Source organism: Bacillus rossius, chromosome 1, assembly GCF_032445375.1.
Source record: "Bacillus rossius redtenbacheri isolate Brsri chromosome 1, Brsri_v3, whole genome shotgun sequence".
In the NCBI taxonomy this organism is placed as follows: Eukaryota; Metazoa; Arthropoda; class Insecta; order Phasmatodea; family Bacillidae; genus Bacillus; species Bacillus rossius.
Window position 1 is genome coordinate 121588278 of NC_086330.1, and position 8127 is coordinate 121596404.

An 8127-nucleotide genomic window follows, 5' to 3' on the forward strand; every position below is an offset into this window, starting at 1 on the left:
AAAATACAAATCAGTCCGTGAGACTTTAAGTTTTGGTTTTGGCTCTTCCATTTCAAAGTTTGTCTATCCTTGCGCTAGTTCATGAAAATTACAAATCAGATGAATCCTTATGTTTTACATAGACCTTACACACACACACGTGTGTGTGTGCTTGCTTGTTTGTCCCTTATGCATTCCTAAACCATTCATCCGAGCTCGATGGACTTTTGACCTTTGAAAGACGAGGAAGGTCACTGCCTAGGCAAAATTTCTAAAAACAACCCAATCCACCTTTCCCACCCCTTAAAACATAACTTTGACACTAGATGAAATTTTGTTTACTTTTCATTCAAAACAAGATGAAAATTACTGTGTACAATTGGTTTCTAAAAACTTTGGCGGGGAACTGTCTACATGAAATAAAAATACCATATCCCTTTCCCACCCGCTAACAGAATTTTTGTACTTTTTGATGAAACTTAGCACATTAAGGGGGGAATTACTGTCTTCAATTGATTTAGATAAACAAGGGAATTTTGAAAAACCACATCATCCATCTTTCCCAACCCTTAAAACACAAATTTAATACTTATTGATAAAAATTTACAAACATGACATTCAAATTAAGGAGAATATTACTGTTAAACATATAATTTAGAAAAAAAAATATAAGGTCACTGCCTACATGAGATTTTGAAAAACCACCTAATACCCCTTTTGCATTTCTTAAAGCAACAATGTTGGTGCATATGCATAAAATTAAGCACAATTAATGTTAAAAATATGAGAAAATTTTCTGCTTTACCTGAATTCAAAATAGCCACCCTTATCTTCCTGTCCACACGAGGTTTCATAAACCATTCCATTCCCCTTTCCCAACTCTTAAAACAGAATATTGGTATTTCTTTATGAAATTCTGCACACTTGGTGTAAAAATTAAGAGGAATATAACAATATCTGTCAGATTAAAAAAAAATTCTCCCATCCCCTGTCGACATGAGATAAAAAAAACCACCCCTAATTTCCCTTACTACCCCTAAAGCAGTTGTATGGTCCTGCTTGATGAAATTTCGCAAACTCGACGTTCAAGTTAAGAGAAAATTAACAGCCTAAATTTAATTTAAAATTTACCCCCATAAAATTATCTATATGAGATTTCGAAAAACAACATCCTCTACATTTACTACCACTTAGAGAACAGTACTGGTACAACTTTATAATATCTTGCACACTTGTCGTACAAAAAAGAGGAGGAAAATAACTGTCTACATCCGAGAAAAAGTTGAGTTCATGATATTTCAAAAAACTACCCCGTCTCCCTTTTCCACCCCTGAAAGGATAATATTTTTATTCCTTGAAATTTGTCACGCTTTATGTTAAAAATAAATTAAAATTACTACTAAACCTACCCTTCTTACTGGCTTCATTAAGTTTTAAAATTACTACCCCAATTCCACTTTACTACCACTTAAAGCAGATTTGTGGGTATCCTTGGTGAAATTTTAAACAGTTCACGTACAAAAAAGGAGAACCTATCATCAACATCCAATTTAAGAAAAACACGTCCACTGAAAACATGATATTACGAAAAACCAATCCCATTTCCCTTTCATACCCCTTCCTAGAAGAAATTTTGCACACTTGACGTTAAAAATAAGAACAATACTATCAACAACAATATTTAAAAAAAAATTTAATGAATGCAAGAGATTTTGAGACACTACTTTCCTCTCGCTCCCCCGTCCCTTCTACGTCACCCTTTTCTACCCCTTCAATCAGAATCTGGGCAACTCTTAACGAAGTTTTGCACACTTGACGTTCAAATTAAGAATATAATTACTGTCTACATCCGATATTAAAAAGGAATCCCCTTCACCCTGTGTTCAGCCCGGGCAACGCCGGGTACTTCAGCTAGTATCACATAAAACCTACCCTCGGTTGCAAGCTTATAAACCTGTTCTTCAAGTAACATTCAGAAGACTGAATTTTTAATCTAACACGTGAAAATTCTGTAACATATGACGGACGATAGCGTGGTTATCAATAACTGTCAGATGTGACAAGTATAAGCAGCTATGTTTGGATACTGCCCATCCCCTCCGTGGCAGTTTCTTTTGTGTGTTCAGTTCACCGATAAGAATGTCTGCACTTCAGCGTGCCAGCATTGTTAAGGTACACGTGTAGGTGACGTGTTTGTCGGCTCGGCTAGCAAACAATACTCTTAGATTTACTTATAAAAAAAGAGATACACTTCAGATGGTCTATACTTGAATATTACGTTACTGTGTAGCTCGCTCGCCATTGCCGGGTGTTATACGCTCAATTACTTAGAATCTGTACGCGGAAACGACTGCCACGTTTCACATTAGTAAAAAAAAAGAAGTTTTGCCTCTCCGGGAATCTAACTCAGATCGCCTTTTTTTCTTTCCTTAGGAAAGTGAACTATCAGCTCACTTTTATTAACTTTATTTTTTATTTAAATTTTGACACTTATATTGACTTTGACGCGTTTGTGACCAATTTTGACAATTAAAAATGTACACCCATGCTTTACCCGGGATTCTAACCCAGCACCCCTCGCACCGAGAGCCGGAAAGATAGCTGACTGCGCTGCAGAGGTCGGCCTTACCCACACGCTTAAGCCTCTTCGATATAGAAGTACTGATAGTACACAAATAAGCGCAACATTAGCCAAACATAGCGGTGGTACTTGTATGAAAATAATTTAAGGAGGTTTAGGCCTCGCCATCTTGCAGTTTCAAATATTTTGATATCGCTTACAATAAAGCTTCCGTGCAATTTTTTTTTGGTATAGATTTGGCATAGAACTAAGTTTTGGCTACTTGTTTAAATCAACCCTTGTGAACTGGCGTGGTTATCATGATAGTTGTAGTTCGCCCGCGTGAAATAATAAGTTATTTGCTTGCGCTGCTTACAGATTACAGATTAGAGCCTGTTAGTAAATATGTGGTTGCATTAAGGTATAGGATATAGGTATATGCCTTAACATTGCAAATATTTGGATAAATAGTTCAATATTAGAATTATATCAAAAAATTGAAAAAATCAAAGAGGACGGGGCCTAATTCCCGTAACAACTTGCGTTACCGAATTAGAGCACTGTTCGCGAATTAAAATATCAATTATTTATGAGTACTTAGGTAATACCGTTTGCTGAGCGTGTTTGTAACATACGTTACCACATAGATGAAGTGGGATGCAACGGGTTGAATGTTAGCCCACGGACACTAACTGGGAGAACCTATGCAATGTGCACTCTTCCAGCTGATTCATATTATGAATATCACTAGGCATATATTAGACCTTATGGACCTTTTCTAGCACCTGCCATAACATTTTTACTAGTTTCCAGAACAACTAGTTATTTTACATGCATAAATAAATTCATAAATACGTTCATGATTGCAAACACACAAATACACTAATAACTTGTTTATCACGCAATTTTTGCCATTAGACTTAGGAGGAAATTAAATTTAGAGTCACTAGTAGTATATTGAAGTATTTCCGGCGGCAGGGTTCAGGGTGTGGTGCCGTAGTGCCGACCGTCATCTTGGATTGTGCCGTAACTGCGGCCATCTTAGATGACCTTAAAAATGTGCCAAAAATGACTTAAAATATCCCACAATTTGTCAAAAGTCGCCAAAATGTCAAGTCTTTTGGAAGAAAAGTTCCCCTAAAAAAATCCTCAAAAATAAGAAAAATAAAGATTCTCTTTTCGAAGGAAAAATTCCCGTTTAGAGGGAAAATTTCCCATTTTAGTCCTCAAAAAATGCTGTAGCTGATGCTGATGTTTACTAAATACATTTAGATTTATGCTTCAATATTTAATATAAAAACATGCCTAGCATATTTATATATCTTAATGCATATTAATACTTGTAACATAGGTATATATGCTAAGCATATTATTATGCAATCATACTATATATTATATATAGTCTAAATGTAACATTCACTGAGCTGGATTTTCAAGACTTCTGTTAGTTTTCTCCGTGTGCTCCTGATTACACCTGTCAAGACTGATGTTGGTGTTCTCCGTGTGCTCCTAGTTATTTCTGAAGAGATTTTGATAGGTATCTTCGTGTGCTTCTGGTTATTGTTGAGAAAAATTTCTCTGCATTCAATTTTTTTTCCATATAAGCAATGCAATTAATTGCATTCATAATTTGGTTTGATTGCTGATTTACTGTTATTAAATCAGCACTTATAATATATATTTTTTATTTTGTGGAATTCAAACAAACGAGATTCATTCATTACTGAGTCTATAAACACTATCATATAAGACAAATTTCCTTCTTCATGATGTCTTGCGACTGTAAGAGAGCATAAAAAATAAATATTTACCTCAACACATCACGTCGTGACATCTGTTGGCAGGAATAAGAACTACTTGCAAAATGATTTTCTTGCATGAGATAAATTAACTCCTGCTGACGAAATATTTAAATTCATTCATATAAGTGCGCTAATATTGGTGATATCTTTTCTTTGGCTGGCTGGCAGCCTGGCGGGAAACGACTAAAGTCGCCCCCGAAACAACCAGTACCGCCCAAACCAATGCGCACAGCAATGTGCAAGCCCCCAACCCCCCGCATGGTAGACTCTTTTCTACTCTGTCCAACTCTTCATCCTGAACCATCCTTCTGTTTACCGTATTCAACCTGCTTGCCAATAATGCATGAATTTTTGCATCCCGCATGTAAGTGCCCAGGGTTTTCCCTGTGTCTATGCAGGTTTTACCTGGGCCCAACTTATCTAGTTTTAGTCTAGAATAGTCAGTGAGGGGAGTTAGTCATGGCGCCAATCGCTGCCATGGCTGGCCAATCCCCTCCTAGCACACGATGCATGCACCCTCTCCCGCATGGCTAACCCCTGCATGATTAGAGCGTATAGGCTTCGGCCTGAGACGCACATAGAGTCTCTCCCTAACCCAGACCCCTCCCAAATACACGTAGTTTTAATTTAGGTTAGGAAAAAAAATATTGATATCTTTTCGAAAGTGAATGTGAATGGTCAACGTGGTAAGGAGTAGTCTCATCGTAGGCATATATGTGTCAGGTCGTATTTCTTTCACTACAACGTACAATGCTAGACCCTAGATGTCATGAGAAAGAAAATTGTGCAAATAGTCTTTGCGGAAAATGTTACTTTGCGACAATTGCAGTTTTCAGTTTGGACGAAGTGATAAATAAAATACAAATACATCGAAAACTGTGAGAGTACACTCACTCCGGAGGTTGGGGATGTACCCCACGGAGTGACGAGAAACTGCATTGGATCATCATTCCTTCCGCAGCGTGGAGGAGACTAAGGCAGGAATAAAACCCCCAGACCTCTAGCCACTGAGCCGATAATATTATAATATATATAATCTAATATTACAATTCTAATAAACATTGTATAATGAATGGCAAGTGATAGAAATTATAGATGTGATGAAACACCTTTTTTATATTGCACCTTTTTTTCCACTTATGGCTTAAGTATTTTTTTTGTGAGTTCTTGAAATCTCAGATAATATGCATTTAGGCGTATTATATTCATTTTGTACATCATATATAATCCATATACCGGTTTTTCGGAAACTCAGAGGTGATTACTTATGGAAATCAGAGTTATTGTATATACAAGCCACTTACAGCCAAGCTGAGATTCTAAAGGCGACCTTCATTTTTGATGTGGAATATGTTCAAAATATAAAAATATTTCCAACTAAATTACAATTCCGGGAAAAGTTTACCATGCAAAGTATCGAAAGCGGGGAATCTCTGACCGGCTAGTCGTCACCGCTAACAAACGTGCCGCGCGGAGCACGGAATATGCGTTAATCCCTGTAGCTCGTCACTGTCACCCCCCCCCCCCCCCCCCACCCGGGGGCTGCAGGTCCGGGTGAGCATGTAGCCCAGCGCCCGCGCCGGCATTCTGCTGAGTTTCCACAAGGAAGATCCTCGCGTCAATTTACAGACACCTTCATATAACTATCATTTTTCTGTCCATGTCTATAACATGTTTACTAAAGAGCTCATTATTCATAAAGTTATGATAGGATATATCTTATGTTAGCTATATTAGTTACGAGATTCATCTTTGAAAAGTGAAGTTCAAATAATGCGTTTAAGTGCATAGTCGCTTAGCAATGCAAGTAACGTGTTAGCTTACGGGGTTGCTTGTGGCACAATGCCACGTAGCATTATCAGTACTGTGGTTTGTAGAACACCCATTGAAAGGGAAGCGGACATTTTGCCACGAGTGGTCGCAGTCTTCGAGCACTGTCTAATACTCCTCAGGGATGTTCAGTAAAACAGTGTCCGATATTCCTCAGAGTTGTTTGTAGAGCAGTGTCCGATACTCCTCAGGGATGTTCAGTAGAGCAGTGTCCGATATTCCTCAGAGTTGTTTGTAGAGCAGTGTCCGATACTCCTCAGAGATGTTCTGTAGAGCGCGGAAGTCCGAGACTCGGCGATGACAAAGTTGTGTGCATGTCAGTTTGAAAATCTACTGGGTAAAAATATTTCACACGAATGACAACATATCGCACCCAGAGTACAAGACTATCGTAACTCAAAAATTGAGTTTTTGAGATATTTTTTCCATAAGCAGGAAAATATCATTATCTAGGCACTGCAATACTATCGCAATATTATATTTACTTTTACGGGACTTGTGGCAAATAATGTAGTGTTGCACTCTGGAAAACATTATAAAAGAATATGTGCAAGATTATGGTATCTGAGTTGTGATAGTATTGCACTGATTTTGAGTTACGATAGTCTTGTACTCAGGGTGCGATATGTGATTTCAGTGGTGGTACGATGTGCACTGAGTAAGCCAAACCTTTATTAGTCTTCCCGTGCGTTTTTATTGTACACTTTAAATATTTGTCATTTTTGTTTTTTGTTTGCATTCAAAGTTCTTACCTCACCTGATTATGCAATTATGGGTGGTGATTTGTTTGTTTTCTAGCTTCAACCTCTTCTTCTCGAAATGTTCCTCTGTGACCTTTATCGCTAATGGAAAGTGTTTCAAAACTCTGTCATGACTTAGAGACATCGATACGATAATCAAGTAGTACGGAATCCACTATAACATAGGGGGTCCTATCGTTTTTAGTCCCTGTGCAACGTAAAACGCTACTAAACAAACCCTTTTCCCATAGTTACTTAAAACCGTGTAGTATGCAGTCCTTTACGCAACATTACTACACGGACATGCCTAACTTCAAGGCGTTTACCCGACTTCCATGACCACTTTCCAAGGTTTAACCTACAGCCTCACGTAATAAAGCTGGGATAAAGTAGACGCCGGTGCACAATGAAGAACAAATCGCCTTTCCCCCCCTAAACTTACGATTTTAGTTAAACAAAAAATTGACAGTATATTCAAATTACTTTGAAAAGGAATCAACATGGGAAATAATGATTCCAAATTATGCAGCTGTGGTGCAAGTGTAAAATTTAATTTGCAAAATTTTGTGAAAATGGTTGTACAACAAGAAAAAATAGCTAACTTTGATGGCATACAATTAAATTTAATTTACTTGTTTTCGCTTACTTTTTCATGACATATCCTCTCCTAGGTTACGCAAGTTTAGTTACGATAAATCATGCCTGTATCTGTGTTAGAAGTAAAAGGTAAGATTTTACGACCCTGTCGTATGGTTTTGAGCCCATGCTTATGGCGAAGGAACTCCCAAGATTACATATGATTACAATTCCAGATGGCAATAACAATATTCCGCTTTTAGGTCCAATCCCGTTTAAAGGTATACTATGAGAAATAATTAATCTGAAATATTCCAACAGCAAATTTATCTAGAAAAATATCCATTTATACCTAAGATTCGTGTGGAATTCGTGGGGGGGGGGGGGTGTTACATAGTTTACTCTTCCTATCATCTATGCATATATTCTTTTACTTTATATTTCAACAGATCTTTAATGCTTTCAGCTATCTCACGGCGGACGAGACATCGCCGACCTCGACCCCCGAGTATCCGTGTGCGAGGCTATAGCGGCCTGTGTTTGCACCCGCACTTCTGACCAGACAGGTGCAGGCTTCCTGAGCTCGCTGGCGGCGAATCTAGCTTCGCAGACTGCGTGGGAATAGTGGCATTTCTTCGGC